A 21,832-nucleotide genomic window follows, 5' to 3' on the forward strand; every position below is an offset into this window, starting at 1 on the left:
GCGCACAACTCACCCTAAAGGGTGAATAAATAGTTTATTGTAGCCGTTTCTCTTTATTGTGCTTTTCATAGGCTACAGGCCAGTTCCAAGAACTATCAGATGCCATTTGAGTAAGCTATCCATATAAACGAACACACATGAAAACTTGCCTTACTACTATTCCCCTCCAAACAGAAAGCAATTCCCTGGGGGAAAGAAGAAATCGTATTCCTTTTGTGTAGGGAGCTCACATTCTAACTCTTCACAATCAAAGGCACCATGTGCTTTTTCCTAAGGTTACTCAGAGCCTTGCAGAAATCCTTTGTATAACCTTGGGTGTCTTTTAGGCAGCTAGGTCGTTATCAAATTAGTGCCAGGATAAACTGGAAAGACAGACACAAGAAAAAAAAAATTACCAGTAAGGAAAAAAAAATACAATATTCCAAACACTAGTAATGGAAAAAACCCCTCAAACACTACTAAGACAAAAAAAACCCAAACACCAGTAATAGTAAAATCCACCAAACACTAGTGAGAAAATAAACATTAGTAAGAAAATAAACACTCCTAAGGAAAAGACTGCAGCCTCTCATAACAAAAGCTATTGCATACCCATATTTATTATTATTGTTGGTCTCTTCAGGTCCACATGCTTTCACCAGGCTGTACAGATTTCCCTCAGCACCTGCAAACATCACATGAAAAGGGCAAAAAGAAGAAGTATAAGGAAACACAGATGTTAGGCCATTTCATTTTGGAGGATTTGTGGGATTTCAGTTGATTTAATTTTTGTCTGTTTGGGCTGACAATGCGTAAGTATTTCAAGAGGTCTTTCAATACTCTCCCTTAATGGATGAGAGCAGGAGGGGTTTTTCACTTGATTTTCTCCCATTAGATAATACATTTTTTTAAAGTTTAGGGGTTTTTTTCTGTCAGGCTTCTTGCCTGTAGAGAAGGCAGGGTTGTTTGGTGGGAGATGGCTCAGGCCCGTGTCACGAAGCAGGAGTTAGGAAGCTCTCTTTACTCCAAAACTGCCCAGCAACAAGTCGTTTCAGGAAAGAATACGCGAACATCTCAGCTTACAGGGATAATTCCTCCTGTATATGTTCACCCTCCTTCCCGACAGTCTGTAATTCAGGGACTTCCCAGGGCAGAGACAGCGTACCTATCTTGGTGTTTAATTGCCCATGGCTTGGCTAATTGAACGGTCCACGGGTTATTACTGTCAGGTTTTGAACCCATCTAGAGTTTTGGTAATCACAACATCCTACGGCAATAAACGGCAAAGCACAAACATGTACCTTTTGAAGCGTTATTTCCTTCCCTTTGTTTTAAACCAGCTGCCTGTTTCATTTTATGGCACCTAGTCCTTGCCCTGTGACAAACCACGAATGACCCTCCGCGGCTTCCTTTCCCCACAGCTGCCGGGATTTAACTGGTGCCTGCCACAGCCCTGAGCCAGTTGTCTCTTTTCCTAAGTAGGGGCAGGGGGGGAAAAAACCCGCTCCTTTTTCAGAGAAGTTGAAGATCTTTGTTTACCTTTATTGTCTTCTGCATATTTTTTTTGGTTCATAGTATATATTTTGAAATCAAGGGAAAAGCAACCACTGAACAAAGTGTGGGTACACTACGAGGGGAGAGAGGGACACGCACGCGCATACACAAGCCCTGTACGCCCACCTAAACAGACTTCGTACCTGAACTCCAGGAAAAATTAAATTTTCATTACTGCTGATAATATACTAATTTTCCTTTTGTTAACTATATTCATTTTCACGACACAGGTCATGCAATACCCCAATTACCCACAGGTTAGGAATATACCTTTTCAGAGGTTAAATGACTTTCAGAAATTGTCAGTTGAGAAGTCGTCCTACGTGCACATCAAGCAATTCCTCAAAATACATTCTGTGAACGTCGACAGACGAATAAAGAGTTTCAGAGGGTAACTTACAGCTTATTACTTTCATTCTGATTCCTCTAACATGATGCATGGATTATGCAGAAGTTGACACAAACCAAAAATTAATTATCTACTTCAAGGATTTACAGCAGTGTATAAACAAAATAAGAACATAAATGAAACATTTTCAAACTCAGATCTTCAATTCCAAGTGTCAGCCTGGAGCAAAATTTTATGTCTGAGCTACAGTATTAAATCCCCCAAACATGGAAAGGCTCAGAAAGAACATCCTTTCAGACTCCTAATTATTACTGCACTGAAAACCAGAGGTTAGCAAAAAGTCTTCACTGTGTGGCGACGGAAGGAGGGAAAATAGGGAAAAGAAACGCAGGATGGGCTTCATCAATAAACCTTACGAGACAATTAATTAAAAATATGGACAGAAGGGCCAGGACAAGTTAATTGGCAGAGAATCCAGAAAGTGACCTGAATCAGCAGATTTTAGAGCGTTCAGTGTAAACTGAATAATTCTACAGAACCAAATTACCCGGCAGGTGGAAAGCTATCCCTTCCGTAGTACCAGGCAAATACATAGGAAGCAATAAACTTTATTACAGGAAAAAAGAGGCTCAACAGTCTTTTAAAATCAGAGAACTTTCTTGCTGTGATTCTGTGCTCTCACTTATCTCCATGAATGGGCTTCGGTGCCTGAAAACCAGCAGCAGGGGAAAGAAAAAAGGAGACAACATTCCCGAACAGCTCTCAGCTGATGGAGGCTTTAATCATTTGTATAATCATCATAAAGGGATGCTGCATCAGCAAAACCTCCTCGGTGTTTTCAAGAAGCACTTTTATACGTTACCAGAGAAACACTGCAGTATCTACAAAGTGGATACAGCAGCAGAAGGGAACCCAGCTCAGAAGAAAAGGGAGATGTCTCTAACATCCACCATTGCCTGAGGAGCAGAAACAGTCATAATGTGCGCCTGGCCACCACCTCTGTCTCCGATGGAACAGAATTTCATCTTTTAAAATGGTTAGTTATATTGATACGGCTGCATGTGCTACATTAAGTATGAAAAAGTAACTGAACATACAACATTACGCAGTATTTGTCTGTACTACAGGTATAAATCTGTAACTTAGCTGTGTGATCTTCATAAAAATTAAATAGACCATTTGACCACAGCAACTGCTTGCAGTCTATAAGAGGTACTTGTTTTTGTTTAACAAAATAAATCCCTAGCTAAGATAAACCATTGAGCGGAAAGGTGCTGAGAGAGGCAAAAAAAACATTCCAGAAAAGACCATGCAGAAGAGAGAAAGAAAGACTAAAAGCTAAATTCTTTAAATGTAGACCAAAATAGAGCACACTGCAAAAAAGAGATACTACTTTCATCCTCCCCTCCCCTCTCGTCCGTCCTTGGTTGCTTAAGTACTGGTCGTCTAATTAAAGAAACGAGCAGGGTGCTGCAGCCAGCACCTGAGCCCTAGCTTCTCCAGTCTGCAGCTGAGTAACACAGAACAGAAAAGGAGAGATTTGTTTCCTCTGTCGCTGAATTCCCATGAGCCACAAAGAACAAGAAGTTGCATTAAGCTTTGCTGATCACCGCAGCCAGGTTTCTCCAGCGTTGTAGGGTTTCTTTTCCCAAAACCTCCTTCCACCAACATACTGAGAAGATACACTGTGATGGCGTTTTTAACGCAAAACAAGATTAAAGGTTCAACACAACAACGAATCTTTCAGAAAATGTTTAAACGATGAATGACCCCCAAATCCTCCCAGTTGCAGGGAGGAGTGCCGAGCCGGTCGGATCCGCTGATATCCATAAGGGTGCAAGAAGAGGCTTCAGCTCCAATGCCTGGGAGCACTACGCTAATTTGCCATTATTATCTATATGTCACTTCCTGCACTTGCCACACCAGTGTGAATTACCTCTTTGATGTTCCATAGCTGTAAGCCCAGCAGTGCATCACCCCACTCGCTTCGTTCTATAACCCACCACAAGAAATGTGAGTGTCTGCTCCTGACCTTTAATTTGAACTTCTCATTACAGCCCTGAAGAGTGGATCGCAGGTTTGAAGCACAGTCGGACGATTTGAAGGATGCAGTCAGGAAAACAGTTGCAACAGAGCCAACCATGCGCACGCGTGCACATCTCAACCCACGGGCCTGGGGACAGAACTAAGAGAGTGTCCTCCGCCGGGCAGGTCTCTGACTTCTCCTGTGAAGGACGTCTGGTTGCCGCTGCTCTCACCACCGGTACAAGGAAGTACCAATCCATTGGCGTTGCCCATCCACCGTGCAAATCCCAGGCTTCTGCCACATCTTAACGCAGAAGAAAAATAGCAATACCCAAAATTCAAACACGAAAACACAGCAACGATTACCCCATAGCAAGCAAAGCACCAACTCCACATCCAACCTTGAGCTCTCCCTACCAACGGTGGAGATAAAACCTACAGCATGGAGCCTATTCGTGGTCTATAGCACATCTATCAGATCTAGAACACAGTCCTTAAAAAAAAAAAATAGTCCAGTTTAAATAGTCATTAGCCTATTCCAAAGAACTCAAAACACAGCCAGCCAATCGCATCACAACAATAACTAACTACTGTAAAAGCATGGTGGAAGCATTTATAGGTAAAAAAGAAACTCAATAGCCAAGAATATAAACATTCTAGTTTTCCACAGAGGATTAAGTGTGAATCTGGGACGAAAAACGTAATGCACGCTTTGCCTTATGCAGCCATTCAGGTATTTTTTTATTCCTACAAAGCAATTTCGCATTGAGCACAGCGAAGCGATGCGATAATAGGGGCAGAATTCCTCCAGCTCTTATCTGACGCTGTGTAAACACTATAAAGGGCTGTGGAAAGATAAAGTTCTCCACCTGCTGATGGTTGCTACTGTTAGCCAAAATGGGGTCAGAAGTTAACTCACCCAGCTTATGCATGAGGGTTTTATAGCTTGAGCCCTTAAGAATGAAGCCACATTACCATCCATTTGGAGAAAAAAAAATACTTTGTATGTAAGAGACTCAGCCAGTCAAAGACAAGAGATAAGGCATGTAAAGGACCGGTTACGCTGAACCCAGAACAGCTTACTCAAAGCAATCTGACTAATCGATAACTAGAGACAAGAAAATTAATTAACTGTTGTACAGTCCTCTCCGGAATGGATTCCAAAGACAAAAGATCACGAGTAATTACCATCAGTTTCAAAAGTTATTAATAATAAGATTTAAGTACCCTAAAAAAAATAAAAATAAATCAACTGATTGAGCTTTTATTGGCATATTCAAGCAAGGAAAAATGAGCATATTATTACTAGCCTAGGACTTGGAAGGAGTGGGCCCAGTTTCTGCTCCACTATAAACATCTGCCATCTAAGGCAAGTCACTAGCCTTTTCGTTTTTTCCATCATAAAAAAAGAGTAACTGCGCACCTTAAACATATTTAATCTTACACTAATCTATGACAGACTGGGTGGTGTTTGTTGACAGCCATAAATGCGGTATTCTTATAGATACGAATTCAATCTTACACTTAATAATCTCAAAGGAAGCAAGTTTGTTGAAACCCCCAATCAAACCTTAAACAAACACCAGACTGTATTTCAAAATCTCATATACAATTTGGTGTAATTACTTCTATTCCTTAAAGAACAGAAATAGCCAGGATTTAACCAACCAGTGCTGCCACACATTGCAAAGAAGGGAAAAGGATTATTTTGTCCACATTTTAACTACAGAAAAACTAAGTACCAAGGGGGCTTCCTACAGAATAGAAGCAAGAGCATCCAGCTGATGATCCCAGGGACCCACATATATAAACTAACCTGCACTTCGACCCAGTTAGGGCTGGGATTTACAGCTAGTCAGAGAGCACTGGTATAGAACTGGGCCAAAGCCAGTATCAGTCTCTTTTATTAAAAAATAAAAGGGATCTCCTCCAGCTTGCCTCAGCTGTAACACACCGAAGGCATTCAATGGCCTTAGCACAGCCTCCAGAGAAAGCCAAAATGCTTACTGTACGCTTTCATGCACATTCAAACAATATACCCATGTTCACACACACACATCTCAGGAAGACAGTTCATCCTAAGAATTTTTGGTTCCATCTTCTTCCAGTTTGGAAACTATGCAAGTTTGTCTCTCTGCTTTATTCTGGTGACGCAGAGAAGAGCAAGGACACAGCAGTTCTGCCAGTGTGATCATCCCATGGTCCCTGCTCGATAAAATTCTATAAGCTGCCAGAAATCACTGACACTGGAAGCACTCCAGAAATAGGAGAACTATGACAGACACGCCAGACAGCTGGCCTCTCTTCAAAGGCTTGAAAGTGCAGGGTTGGGAGAACAGGGGTGGAGTGAAAAAAATAATCCTAACTTAATTATAAATATAGCTTAAGAATCCCATCCACGTGAAAGTTCTCCTGCTTTGTATCATGAATACCTCCAGGGCTCAGAAAGCTGCCTTGAACAGAAAACACTTGGAATGATTCTCTCATGAGTGGCTCTTAAGCGGTAGTACAGGTGAAGAGGACAAGGGAATATTCCCCGGTAAGTGCTCCTTCAGCAAACTGCTCGAGTCATTTGCTGTTTTGCTCCCAGTTGGAGAGCTGCAGTCCGTACTGACCTGTGGCCTCCGCGACTGGCAGCCCTGGTGAAGGAGAAGGTGTGAATGACCCAGAAAGCATTTTGTGGCTGCGCTCTCCCACTGTCTAAAAGCTTTCTTCCCCTTCCTACTTGACACCAAGCTGCCTGGGCTTTTTGGAGTCATTCATCTCTTCCCCATACTCTTCCAGCTCTCCCTCACCGTCAGGCACGACTGTTTTCTGGTTCAACTGTTTTACCCACTCCTGCAATGAATAGGTGAGAGGAAGGAGCAGCAGTCAGGGACGGGCAAGAAAGAAGACCCGAGATGACACTCTGGAGAGAAGAAATCATGGCAGCCTGAGAAATGTCTTCCAACTAGAACAGTGAACGCTCTGAGAGGTCTCTCCACTTGCTAAACAGAAAGGTCTTTTGGACTTCCCTGCAAATATGGGAGCCCTTCTGTGTTATATATTTCCTTTGTGTAAGCTGAAAAGAAATCCAGTTTTATAATTCCCTATGTCAACTACTTTAAAATGCACCCCTCAGGTTCAAATGTCACCACTGACACCTCAGCAGAAAATACTAATAAATCCAACATTTAACAAATGGCAAGCAAGGATCGCTGTAGCACTCTGTACCAGACAAGGGAAGAGCCAAAGGCGCTGTACAAAGCTGTATTTATAAAAAATATATGAAACTAGTCCTTGAAATGTCAACTGCTGCTTCAACACCAAGAATTCCTACAAATTATACTAACACAGTACAAAGCCTACCACAAACTGCGATATAACTGTAAATGAAACAAAAGGAAAGCTTTATTAGAAATTTTTTCAAGAACTGAGAGCAACTGCAACTTGAGTGAAGACACTTCCTTCCTTCTAGGAAGTGTCTGGATGCTTCTGAATCACAAAAATAAAGTGTGACAACTGGAGTTCTCCACAATTCACAAATTGGATACAAAAAAGATCACGAGCCTTGGAAACTATTTACTCTGCTTCTTCATCTTCCCTTCAACACTTGTCACGATAGAGGCATGCTACCAACATCAACCAACACATCTCCTTAGGTGATAAGGGATAGCAAAAATGTCTGGAATAACTCCATGCCACCCACAAAGGCTGTAGAAGCTCTCGAGGTTTCTAAATAGTTTATTATTTGCAGAGCATTAACATGTGCAAACAGAAAAACGGCACTAATTTTCACACAATCTTTTTAGTGTTATCGTGATAACTTCTGTAGAGACAGCAAATACGACACGCAGCCCCACTAAAAGCTGAAAAACAGATCAGGTACGTTAGGTAACGAGGGGTGGTACCATTTGAATTTTTCATAATCCTGGTGCCATCAGGCCCCGTTGCTCCCCTCCCTACTTCAGGGCAGAAAAGCCAAGGAGGGAGCACCACTGCGGGCTGGGGCTGGTGGGGCAGAACCCCCACACAGTCAGCACAGCATAGAATCACAGAATCGTTTTGGTTGGAAGATCATCAAGTCCAACCGTTCACCCAGCGCTGCCAAGTTACCACTAAGCCACGTCCCTCAGCACCACGTCTACCCATCTTTTAAATACCTCCAGGGATGGTGACTCAACCACTTCCCTGGGCAGCCTGTTCCAATGCTTGACAACCCTTTCGATGAAGAAATTTTTCCTAATATCCATCCTAAACCTTGAGGCCGTTCCCTCTTGTCCTATCGTCTGTTCCTTGGGAGAAGAGATCAACGCCCACCTCTCTACCCACTCCTTTCAGGGAGCTGTAGAGAGCGAGAAGGTCTCCCCTCAGCCTTCTTTTCTCCAGGCTGAACACCCCCATCTCCCTCAGCCGCTCCTCGTAGGACTTGTTCTCCAGACCCCTCACCAGCTTCGTCACAGCAGCGCTCCCCCAAAACACGGCAGAGCTCATCGCCACCACAGCTCGGTCAACAAAGCCACTGCAGGCCACTCTGCGCAGCAATAATTACTTGGTCCCAGACCAGAAGTGACTGTATTGTATGGTGGAAACCCACCTCCAGAAAGGCCAGCAGACACTCTACTGCCCTTGTCTGTTGTTCCGGGTTGACAGAATACATACATGACATATTTTAAAGCCAAAATCTCTTTCTTGTTTTTAAATTCAACATGCTATCAAAATCGTATACAAGACATAGAATTAGTGTTCTCACCTTGTCAAGACAATATGGATCTAATTCCTCCAACAACTCACCAGTTTCCACAGTTAGAAATTTCTGTTTAGCAGCTGCTGTTGAGCACCAAATGTTGTGAGGGTTTCTTCAAAATTTCTGTTTAGAAATATATCCTACACACCTTCCATTCTAAAAGTCAACCTAAACTTAATCTCGGATATAAAGTATAAAAACTGCTATTCCTCATCAGTCTTTACTTATTCAGGCTTGACAGACAATATAAAAATCAGCATCCAAATGCTTATGTTTCATAATCCCCTTACTTACGAAAGTATGACTGTTGGCAGAGCTCTCTACTTAAGCGTGGTGTTTTGCTTGTAAAAAAGCCGAACAGAAGTTTCAAGGCGTTAGCTATCATGATAACTGTCACAGCTGCTACGAAACTAACCCTCTGTGCTCTGCATCTTATACAACTGTGACATTTTCTCCCATTACGTTGCTGACAAGGGTGTTTTTTTCCTGTCTCCACTATAAAAAATCTCTTCGATATCCTCCACTTCTAAATAAGCAGCCTGCAAATGTATTCACGCTTTTCTGTTGTGTTTTTCTTTTGTTTTTAATCCATGTGTCTTAATAAATACCAAATGGTTCTAGTTTTGCATAGTCTAACAAAATAAAATATAAACCCAAAAGAAAATAGAAAGAAAAAAAAAAATCCAAATTTTATTCTCTGTTTTTACACCATGTTCTTAACACCATTCGTACAGTGCAGGGGAAAAAAGATACATCTTTCTCTCAGGAAATGTACGAACCAAATTACACAGAGATTCCTAAAAATTAGCACAATGAATTTTTGCCTAAAAAGTTTCTGGACTGAGAATTATTTAGCACTACCCATACTTGCAGAACTGAAGTAATAACGCAGCCATTCAGCATCCTGAAGTGCCTGGTGCCAAGGTCCGACGTGTGCCAGGGCAGGAGGGCAGCTGGAGGACAAGGAGGGAAGTGCTGAAAGGCAACAGAAGGTGACACCATCTCCTGAGCCTGCAGGTGAAACACCCAGCAGAGGGCTGGAGCCCCTCTACTGTGGGGACGGGCTGAGAGAGCTGGGGGGGTTCAGCCTGGAGAAGAGAAGGCTCCGCGGAGACCTTCCAGCCCCTTCCAGGCCCTCAAGGGGCTCCAGGAAAGCTGGGGAGCGACTCTGGAGCAGGGAGGGAAGCCATGGGACGAGGGGGAAGGGTTTTACACTGACAGAGGGGAGATTGAGATGAGATGTGAGGCAGAAATTGTTTGCTGTGAGGGCGGTGAGCCCCTGGCCCAGGTTGCCCAGAGAAGCTGTGGCTGCCCCATCCCTGGAGGGGTTCAAGGCCAGGTTGGACGGGGCTTGGAGCAACCTGGGCTGGTGGGAGGTGTCCCTGCCCAGGGCAGGGGGTGGCACTGGATGGGCTTCAAGGTCCCTTCCAACCCAAACCATTCTATGACTCTATGGTTCTAAGATTACTTCTTAAATTAGTCTAATCCGCAGCCACCTGCCAGTCCCCAACTGCTCGTTCCCACCTCCGACTTGCCCCCCAGAAGGTGTGTGTGGCCACACCATGAACCAAATGGAGGAATTGCTCCGGGTTAAAATAAACCCAGAAAAGATTGCTTTTCAGCCACGTTCCTTTTCCTGGCTCAGCTCACTTTGCAGCTGTATAAATGCCTATGCAAACACAGCACAGGAACGAGCAGGAACAGACAACGTGGTTACTGTTTTATGCTGTCAGAAAACTACCTATGAACTTCACCCCCCAAGCAGTCTGTCTTAAAATAAACTATGCTCTTTCACTGCTGCTCTGAGCCCGTTCCTGGGTAGCTGGTTTGCATTCCTCACGTGCTTTGGTAATAGATCAATAAATACTCAGCAGGTATGCCCGTATTTAGACACCTAGGTGATATAAATACTAGACACAGATGAATGCAAATTGCACTGTACAAAAGCCTGCGGGGTTACGGCTGCAGATTTATGGAAGGCTATGTGACCAGGCCCAAACAAACAGATTTGTGAGTCACAGGCTTGTGATTTTGACCTGATTATACTGCAGACGTTGTTGCTGAGTGTGGTTATTGTCATTAGTCCATACGCAAGAAAGTACACCGGCTATTCCGCCAAGACAAAAAAAAGCAAAAACAAGGAAAGGGAGCAGTGGAGAAATGAGACTGCCAGTTTAGTAACAGTTCAGTAACTCAAAGATTTGGAAAAGCAATCAACGTGAAAAGACACAAAACCCTGAGGGGAGAATTTAAGTAATACATGGCTGCCCCATCCCTGGAGGGGTTCAAGGCCAGGTTGGACGGGGCTTGGAGCAACCTGGGCTGGTGGGAGGTGTCCTTGCCCAGGGCAGGGGGTGGCACTGGATGGGCTTTAAGGTCCCTTCCAGCCCAAATCATTCTGTGATTCTATGAAAAGTGGTGACTCAGAAGAAGGTAACTGAGGAAGAAGAAGGACCCGTCCATTGCAAGGAGTAAGCAATTAAGGGATGCTGACATCCACAACCTGCCCACCAACCACCACTGTGTTGCTGAACCAGGCACAGCGAATATTTTAATGTTTAACCTAGTACCGTATGGCCATAATCTATTTCTTGCAGGTTTAGTTGGAAGACAAAGGAACAGCTGTGCGCCCGGCAGCTCTATGCGTGCTCGTGCATTCTGGTCTTCACGCGCAATAAAAGACACCCAAATAAAAGCGAACCAAAGATTTGCTGGCTGCTCAACTAAACCCATCTGAGTGCTGGGCTATCAGCTTCCTTCTCTAGCCATCATTTTTGTTGGAAGGGATCATGTAGAGAAGCCCTAGTGTAATAAATGAATAAATAAATAATCAGTCGTGGGTTAAGCAGCTGACTGAACAACACTGAGGAACCAAAGGAGCCTCATGTCCCCATGGCACTGGCTCTGCACCCACCTTACCCCACTTCCAGCACACCGAGACACTGAGCGAACTTTTGGGCAGAGGAGATTTTTGCCACGTTACACAGGCTGAAACAGCTCAGCCCAGCTCCAGTGGGCTGCAGACCTGAAGACCAAAGGATGGGAAGACAAGGCATAAAATGGAGGAAAGAGGACTGCACCTTGGAAGTCGGTAGTTAAACTGGGCTTAGGCTGCCGTGGAATTGCAGCAAGGCTTACTGAGTAACTCCCAGCTGCTAGATGGACCATAAATTTGTAATAAATCTGCAGTAAAGAAGCAAAATATATTTCCTGGTCTGAATGACTAACTCAAAGACTAGATTATACTCTCCAATGGTGTTTGCCTTCCATGTTCTGCTGCACTAGTATCTGCCAACGTCTAAATAGTCTGCTCTGTTCCTATTTTGTTTAGTCAGCTACTGAACCTAGGGAACAGTCTTCTCACTATTTTTATAGAAAGAGGATATCTAGAGCTACATTTTTATTTTTTTTAAACGGGACTTGCCTACGAAGGCCATTCAAAAAAGACATCAGGTATTTAGAGAAAAGTGTAATGACTGTTGAAAGTCATTAATGAAATTCGACTTGGCTCTTTGCGGATGCCTGCGTTAAAGATAACATGGACAGAGAAAGCAGGCGCCTGCTCTGAGCCTGCTTCTCTCTGTAAGGGGAAATAGCACTCAAACGTTTCCTCTTGCACCACAAACTATTCTGAAGTGGTCTTAATTTGACTGAAGAGGCACTTGCTAACTCACACTCCAATGCCTGTGACTAACTCCATCACCCTGAGTACTCCTGATTAACCCTGCACCGTTTGAAACAAACGGACAAACAAACAAACAAATACATATATATATGTGTGTGTGTGTGTGTGTCTTTAAAGTACATCCCACTCAGAACAGTTAGAACTTTCAACAAAGAGAGAGGAAAGTTTCCTTTAAAACTCCAGAGGCCGCTTTTGTGGCCCAGGTTTTAAAAGCAGCACTTTTTTATTATTATTTATAAAATCTTACCAAGATATTTCATTTGGGAGTTGAATAAAAAATAAGATTAAAAAAAAAAAAAAAATCTATTGATGACATATTGTTTTCTTCCCCTTTTAGAACTAAAATGAAAGTTGAGCAGAAAATGTTAGGAACTAAACCCCAGAAAATCGTGGAAGAGAGAGGCTGGGGAAAGAAAAGTTTAAAAATCTTATTTTCGCTCTACGATAAGAACAACAAAAACATGCAGAGAGTTAAAGGGGTTTAAAATATTTTAATTCCTGATCATTGAAAGTAATAGCAAATTTCCCCATCAACCTCCACAAGGCCAGAATTTAACTTCAGAAAAAGAAATTCTACAGAACAGAATAAGTCTATCTAAATGTATAGACAAAGTCATTCTGACCACTCCTTTTCTTATTCTTACATTTAAAATAATATTTTAACCTTCATTTTTCCATGGTACTCAACAAAGAGTGTGGAAGAAGTATTCCTACAGTAAAGGAGAGAAGGCTGCAAGTCACCACCAAAAGGAGATTTGAAGCAGAAAGGTAACCTCAAGCACAGAGAAAATTATGAACAGGCTTTTCGCAATTAGCTTAAAGAACTTAAAATATCCAAGAATGTAACAAACCTAGTATATTGCAAAAAAATTTGAAGTGGGAAACAAGCAAGAAAACAACAAGACTGAAACTGTCTGCCATGGAGCAGATTAACATCTGGGCACAGAAGCACAGCTGAGATTCCTTTTTGAGGATGTCAGCACGTTTCCATACATTTGGAGTCCAAAGAAAGTGGAAGAAACAATAGAAATATTCTTAGGAACAATTTTAAACTAAGTGAAGATGAATCTCCCTTGATACAAGGGAGATGATATAAGTCATCAACAGCTTCTAAGACTAAGAAGGAAACAAACGGGGAGGAAACCAAAGCAGTGAGTGACTGTGAAAGCACAGCTGGAGAGAACAAGTCAGAACAAAAGACAAGACAGCCTGTACTGAAAAACGATGCACTTACACGAGGCTGAACCATACCAGAATCTCTGGTATTTGATTATCCAAATGCAAAAATTAGTCTTTTCGCTTCTGTCCCTCTTATCACAGCAGCTGCTCTTCGGCTCTCTTGTAGGTACGCAGCTGTCAGGACAGAACAAATACACGCTCTGCTGGCAGATACGAAAAGAGAGTTTTTAGTTGGTACAGATCTGTTCTGGGGACATAGATGTAACCACCGTGCCATCCGAACAGCTAATCCAGGTGACAGACCAGTACCGGTGAAGCTACGGTAGGATTTTTGCCAAGAAAGGTTGGACCAGATGATCCTCAAATGGGATCCTTGGTCCCTTCCAACCTGCTATTCTGCGACTGAGTAAGGCGTATGCTGATCAAACAGACAGCCACCAGTGAAATATGCAGCAAGTGTATTTGAACTTAAATCATCCGGTGGAGCCTGGATCTCAACACATGAATCTTCCTTTGCTGCATCCCATGGCAGTACTGCTTTATTAAGAGAGATTGAAGACAGGTGATGTGACCCGTGAAGCTTTTTATCATTATACATTAATTTTCTTTGCTCAGTGGTCGTTAATCACAGTTTCCCTGAAAGGAAGTAGTAGTTCAAGTATTTTTCTAAATGGATAGAAAGTTTGCTTGGTTGCCTTGTATCTTCTGCAACACCCTCCTTTTAATAAAAAATTCTTGTAAAGTTTTATAGCAAAATACAGCATCTTTGGAGGCCTCAACACAAGAAGGACACGGAGCTGTTGGAGCGGGGCCAGAGGAGGCCCCGGAGATGCTGGGAGGGCTGGAGCCCCTCTGCTGGGAGGACAGGCTGAGAGAGCTGGGGGGGTTCAGCCTGGAGAAGAGAAGGCTCCGCGGAGACCTTCCAGCCCCTGCCAGGCCCTCAAGGGGCTCCAGGAAAGCTGGGGAGGGACTTTTTACAAGGGCATGTAGTGATAGGAGGGGGGGGAATAGTTTTAAACTGAAACAGGGGAGATTTAGATTAGGTAGTAGGAAGTTTTGGGGTTTTTTTATTAGTTTTTTTACTAAATCAGTTTCCTTACCAAGCACATGCCTACAGAGCTGCCACATTGATGCAGAGATTTCCAGAGGCAACATATCCCTGAACCACACCATACCGGAGAAAGGCAACACTAATGGCGACAAATCAATACCTGCTGCACAGAAATGCTTATGATGCCCACAACTAAAAAATCTCATTTAACAAGTGTCCTCCAATATACCAGATTAAACCATTAAAAAAAAAAAAACAACAACCCTTAAAACAGAATAACCTTTTCGCATTGAAAATGACTCCTACGAAAGGAAAGTCAGTAATCGTTAGCGGTTTCTTTACAGAGCTGAAGCATCTCTGAAAGAAGGGGGCTCATTACACGGCATCTGATAAGTCCCTGGCAGAGTTTAAGGATAAACAATGGGACTCTGTCTGGAAGTGCGGGAAGAATCAACGTCCTGCTAAACCCCTAACTGCCAAGGAGACACAAACCAATGCGTTTGCAATTTTCCCAGCAAGCTAAAGAAAGCAGGGTGGCTAATTTAATGGAGTGAAGCCAAGCAGAATTACTGTATATTCAACACCTGTAGGTCATACACTCCGCACTTGAAACACATCAAGCACAAGCACCCTCCCTTCCCAGTAACACAAATCCCATTTCATTTGAAGCACACTTTTTAATTGGTTATTATTTTAAACAAGTGCTCCTTTTTATTTATAAACCAGGAGAAAATAATGAGAATTTAAGAAGAATTGTTTCCTTCTGTGCAATGAAAGGGACAGACTTGTTTTATGCAAAGTAGAACAGGGCATCTAACGCTCACTTAAGGCAAACAATTGTTTAGGCTGGGAGAAAAACCCTACACATTAAAATAAACAACTTTTCAATTTCTCTCTGACTAGGAAAATGAGCAAAGACAATGAACAAGCACATGGTTTACATCAGTTCCTGACACTTCAAGAGAGCAGAAACTACAGATTAAAGAAGCTGAGAAGTCTTTGCTGGACAACTAATCCCCGGGGAAAGATTGCTTTGTTTTTGTAATCTGGAACCACCTTCTGAAATACACAACTGCAGAAGGGGGGAAAAAAAAAAAAAAAAAAAAGAAAAAAAAAAGCCGCCTTCTCTTTTTCTCAAAGTAGCACCGCACTCAGTTACCTAGCAAAGGAATAAATGTTTGCTTGGGTTTTTAAGTGGTAAAAGCACAAACTATGTAAAATGTGTTGAGATTAACAGAAACCTAAAAGGAAACGTCACCAGATGCAAGTAGGATTTTACCGCTTTTGGCTGAGATCCTTAATTTTTTTTCATAGTAGCTCATAAGGTGCTATGCTTCGGATTTATGACCAAAAACGGTGTTGACAACACACCCGTGTTTTAGCTGTTGTTGAGCAGTAATTACACGGCATCACGGACCTTTCTGCTCCCCACCCCAGCAGCGAGCAGGCTGGGGGGCACAAGGAGTTGGAAGGGGACACAGCCGGGACAGCTGACCCCAACTGGCCAAAGGGATGTCCCATCCCACATGGCATCGTGCTCAGCAATAAAAGCTGGGGTGGGGAAAGGAGGAAGGAGGGACATTCAGACTTCCCAAATAACCGTTACAGGGGATGAAGCCCTGTCTTTCTGGAAATGGCTAAACATCTGCCTGGCAATGGGAAACAGTGAATGGATTCCTTATTTTGCTTTGCTTGCATTAATAATTCATTAAATAAAATAGGCACTTCATAAATTGAAAAAGATGATTTGCAACACGGGAGGGTGATTATGGGCACGCAGCGCTCTGCAGCACTGATGAATCAGGAAAAGCTCAAGTTACATGTAATTTCCCCGAAGAGAGCAGAATCTACTTCTGTCCCAGGCACATGCATCTGAAGAAGCTGTAGAGTCCCCCAGCTGCTCAACTCTGCAGACAGATTCCTAGCAAAAGGATTCTCCCGTGTCCTCCTTTGCGGTCACACCCTTGGACTTGGACAACCTGGTCGGCATTGTCTCCTCTTCCTTCGTTCTGTCCGTCACCTGTATGTATTTCCTACATCACCAAATTTTTTCTCCAGAGTTCCACTCTCTATGTAAACCTCAATAATTTGGTGCTTCCAGCTGGGGGAAGAGAAGGCATAACATCACCTGCGTCCTTCTCTGCTCCGGGCAGAGCAAACCCAGCTGTGTCTTGGCCTCTCTTGAGCTCCAGCCCCTTATCCATCTTGGACAGCTCTGCTGGACTCGCTGCACTTCGTCAGTGTCTTGCTTATGTTTGGTTTGCGTGGCAAGGTTTTGGTAGCGGGGTGCTTCACACTCTCTTCATTACATAAATATCAGGATTGTAAATGATTTCAGCATTTCCGATCAGCAGCAATCTGAACACAGTGAGGCATAACGCAGGGCAAAAACGCCAAAAGGCTGGATATGGATTTAAACAACAATTTTGACCAACGTGACCCGCTTCATCCTGGCTTTAGCAAGCCCCTTGGCATAACCTCCTATGAAACTAAACAAGAATTGCATTCCAGAGACATGAATTTGATTCGATTTTGGTTTCTAGTGCCGGGCAGTATGCGCAGTTACCCTCAGCTTCTGCTGGGAAAGGCCACAATTCTACTTCAAACGCGTCCTGAAGTCTTGCACTCTGTGTAAGTTAATTTAGAAAGAGGGCTTCGGCACACACTCTCAGATGTCTCTTCTAATTTCACAGTCTCCCTCCAGACGCTTCCCCAGGCCCATTCACCCTTGGCAAGCGCCGGCGAAACCTCCGAGTCCCTGGTTTGCACTAAATGAGTTTCACTACAAACGCGGTGTCTGGTTCTAGACGCTGTATTACAACAAAATAAAAATCTAAGAGAATCTAATTTGTGGGAAAGATTTGCTAGCCTTTCAAAACAAAAAGGTGGTTGTTTTGGTTGCTTTGGCTTTGCTGGTTGTTTTGTTGTTTTGGGGGTTTTTTTGACCACAAAAAGATACGCAGGCACACATTTAAGCTACTTTAACTGCCCCAATTCGCTTCCATGTCCAAAATACAAATTAAGGCGTGGAACACTGAGAGGACTCACAAACAACATCCCAACAACCACGCAAAATACTTCCAGCATTTCCCTGCAAGAGGCCAGCCAAGGTGAGAGGGAACATGGAAACAACTGGCAGCTCTCTCCGGCAGCCGGCAGAACATCGACTATAAGGCACTCAGCTACAGAAACCAAGACATGAAGGGCTATACAAAAAGGCACTTACTTAGGTTTCTTCCAGGTTGGGTATAAATACGTACCAGAAAACCGTATTAAAGAAAAGAAAAAAAAAAAAAAAAAAAAGAAGAAAAGGATAGTCATATAAGAGCCAGGTATTCTAAATATTTCTAAGCAAGCTCAGCATAACATCAAATAAAGAAAAAACCCTGAAATCCCTCCCACTGCGCGGTCTGTACATATGCAAACCACTTTTGCCACCATAGGCACCATATAAAGGAATAGCTATAGCCTATTAACGGGCCGTGTGGCTGAGAGGCAACAACCCCTGCCAAATACTGCACAGAAACTTCCAAAAACCACCACAGAGAAGCCGCTGGTCTGTGGTGTCTTTGCCCACATCAACCGCCCTGTTGTGCTGGGGACACGAGGCTGGCATTGCTTCTGACGCTCTAGGAGAAAACCATAAATGATTCCCCTTTTTCATATTACCCAGTGATGATTCTGGTAATGAATTTCTTAGCTTTGTATTACAAACAGCCTTCGAATTTGAGTTATTCGAACTATACGATTGCTTATACTTATTTTAAATGAGAAAATATACAAAGCTCACGATTTACGTCTCATACTATTTCTTTTATCACCTCTTCTCTATCCCTGCTGGATGGTTTATCATTTTTGTCACTCAACATGAAAACTTAGGTTTACATCAGCCAGTTTGTTTCTCAAGTACGAGCTTCTACTCCATTTTTTCATGCATTCCTGTCCTGTGCACTTTTCAACAGCACGCACTGAGCCACAACAACGTTGTTGGTATAGGCTCGAAGAACTGAAACTAATTTTCAAAAATTGAGATGAAACCTTGCAAGTAGTCTATTTGATAAATCTTCTGAAGGTATACTGAGTGTTGCACTTTGAAGAGAAGCACAGAAGAAAAGCGTTACTTTCAAATATTGGTTCTTGCTGTTAAAAAAAAAAAAAAAAAATCAAGTTCTGTATATATTCTATTACTAGACCTGATGACATTCCTGAAAGCTACATTTAATGTCATAGTTCTCAGCCTTTTCAAGTCTGTTTCCATGTCAGGAGCTTAATGAGCAGAAAACCAAACAAAAACTCCAAAGAAGATCAATGTCATTCAACAAAACCCTCTCTTTTTTTTTTTTTTAAAACATTGCATGCATTCTTGAGAAGACAATGATGACAGATTGAATGTCAAAACCTTTTAAAAAAATTTCTAACCTTTTAATTTTTTTTAACTCTTAAAAATAATCATTGCTACTTTCAGCTTATGCAATGGGAAAGCCAAAATCACGTAATAAAAGGTGAAGTTTGCCTTCATCTGAAGCTAATTTAGAGACTATTATTTCTTCCACAGGTCTAATCATATTTTATTGTAAGAAATACCTTTCTTTATTATGTTTGTTAAGATAAACATTAAGGTGTTTTATTGCGGTAATTTCTTTAAGATAGCAAATATAGTGCTGACATGATTCAAGTCAAGTGCAGGAAGCCAGAACTCTGGAATTCCCTTCCCAGCATCATTCCTGGCTGCAGTTTACTTCTGGAAAATCATTGCCCTAGTCTGAGCCTTGGTCTCCACTCATCTATAAAACATCTTACCTTCAGGGCTGGTGCTGATGTATGTCACACAAGCAAATGCTGATTAACAAAAACGTCATTTCATCTAAAGTGTAAATTTCCAGTGTGTTCTTTAGTCAACCTCACGCAGATCCCAGAGCAGCGAAGCTCTCTGCCACAGGCTTTCCCATTGACTTTAACAGATTTATGAATATAATTAGATGCTTGGCTTAATCAGAGCAATACAAAGATAAGCTAGATTTAGTTCACTGTGTGATTCCAGACCTAGTAGAGCTATAGCAGAGATACCCCTGCAGAGAAATGATTTTCATGTAGTTTACATTCCAAAAATCTTTTGAGTGAGTTGAAGGGAGTGGGAGGTGGAGTGAAAACGTGCCGCTCCGCCGCAGCACAGCCCAGAGCTTCCCCGGTGGCTGGGACCCACTCCACTGCACGTCTCCGTCAGCTCGCTAACAGCACTGTATGGTGTGATGTCAAAATGCTCTACAAATTACACTGATTTTACAGAAAATGGTAATTTCTTCTTATGCGGTAATTCTCATTGTATTAGCCAAGAAGGAAAGAAAACTCCATGGACAGCACCTACCACTCGGGAGAAACAACACAGAAACCGAACAGCCTGTCCATTTCAATAGGGAGACCCTGACATCCATTATGTTATTAACACCCTTATCACACGAGAGACACAGACGAGGGGACCAGCTGGTTTTTGGGGGTGCCAACTACAACGTGTATGTGCTCTCTGCCACCTAATACCTGACCTCAAAAACTACCCTTCTGAGCAACAATAGATGAACCTCCATACGCCACTGAAAAGGTAATATAATCAAAACAACAATTTCCTGCTTTTAAATAGAACCCATTTCTCAAGACTCCAGTCACAGTGGGAAACGGGATCTTAAGTTTTGAGTCGTTACAAGTCTGAGCAATTAAATCTCATACAAAAACACATTAATACATGGACTACAAGTTTCTTGTAGTGAGGGAAGGTGAGGAAAGATTAATAACCCTGGTATTTAACATCCTATTGTAGCTACAGGCACAATGAGCTTCCCCCGTGCCTGATACACCATTGGGTATTGCATTGCACGATACATATTCACAGCTTCAGGCTTTTCTGTTCAAATAGAATATAAAAATTCCAGCTTTCTAAACCACTGGTCACCACACTGACAGGTCGATCTGCCCAGCAGAGAGAGACGTTTGGGTGGTTCGTCAATGCTCAGGGTGTGAGAATGCACCCAGGCACAACCTGCTAATCCTTCCATTTTAAGTCTTTCTTCACCAACACAGAGACTGGAAAAAGCCTAAACCAAACTCTAGTCGAACCATTCCTGTGTTAGAACTGATATTAGCCATGAACTGTATGGCACTCCTATACATAAAGCCACCACCAGAAATTATTTCTGCGATTGTGCGTTAGAGAGTTGAGCCGATTTTGATGAGATGGACTCGTGGTATTTTTCTTACAGAGCTTAAACAGCCATTTTTTTGAGCACCTAGGTTTACATTCACAAAAGGAATTTATGTTTCACAAAAAAAAAAAATATATTTAAAAATCAGAGTAGACACACAAATGAAAAACTGCAATCTTCACATTCACCCACTCAGCTGCTACCAGAATTCCCCAGGCACCTCAAAGTTTTCCATTCTCTAATCACAGGAAATTTTGCTTTCAGGCACACCCAATTTTGGCAGGCCCGAGCAGCTTACCAACCCATCTTGCAGCTTAGTCTCACGCTTGTATTCACAAGCCCTTCTTGAGGGCTTCATCTGAGGGGTTTGATCCAGATGGCACTCAGACCAGATTCCTTCTCTTCTGGTGGGGGGTGAAGTAATTGGAGGTAGGGCTCCATTCAACGGGAGTTAAGTGGCACACTTGCCTCAGATGTGGGAGATCTGGGTTAATTCTTGCCAGGATTCAGACCACCATTTCTCCAAGAAAGCGTTCTATCAACAGCCGATCTGTTCATTCAGAGCGGGAAGCTCTTGATCTCTCTTATTGAAACTGATACACCTTGCAGGGAACATCAAAGGTCCATCCTGCAGACAGAAAGACTACACACACACGCGCAGCAGACGATCACCTGGGAGGAGGAAGATCTGCATTCCAGGCTTTGTTTCAGTTATCAACTCTTTTATCCAATGACTTTGGTATATAAAACATCTGAATTTCTAGTGAAGATAAACGCCTCTGGTAAACAAGAATAAAGCTCCACATTTCCAACAGAGTCAATGTTTAAAAACCTGTATTTCCCTAGCCTCCCTCTTCTGCATACCTTCAGGCATCTTCCCACAGGTAGAATGTAGGCCCTTGACAGCTGCCGTGAATTCCCTTGTGTTAGTAAGACATATAGAACATAACCACTGGTACACTGATGTTATGGTTCCACGCAGCATTTCCTTGATTTCATACCATTTTAAGGGCTATTTTTGAAACACACATCAGAGTTTTTGTGGATTTAGCCACATGTCAAAGCTGCATAATGGATGTCTACTATAGCA

At 42.7% G+C, this 21,832-nt stretch overlaps 1 protein-coding gene across 1 annotated transcript in view; it reads right to left on the bottom strand.

The window, feature by feature from the left end:
• The window catches only part of LYPD6B (LY6/PLAUR domain containing 6B), a 39,917-nt gene that overhangs the window by 17,482 nt on the left and 603 nt on the right, over positions 1-21,832 (bottom strand). The window lies entirely within an intron of this gene.

The sequence above is a fragment of the Rissa tridactyla genome, chromosome 7 (assembly GCF_028500815.1).
Source record: "Rissa tridactyla isolate bRisTri1 chromosome 7, bRisTri1.patW.cur.20221130, whole genome shotgun sequence".
Taxonomy (NCBI): domain Eukaryota; kingdom Metazoa; phylum Chordata; class Aves; order Charadriiformes; family Laridae; genus Rissa; species Rissa tridactyla.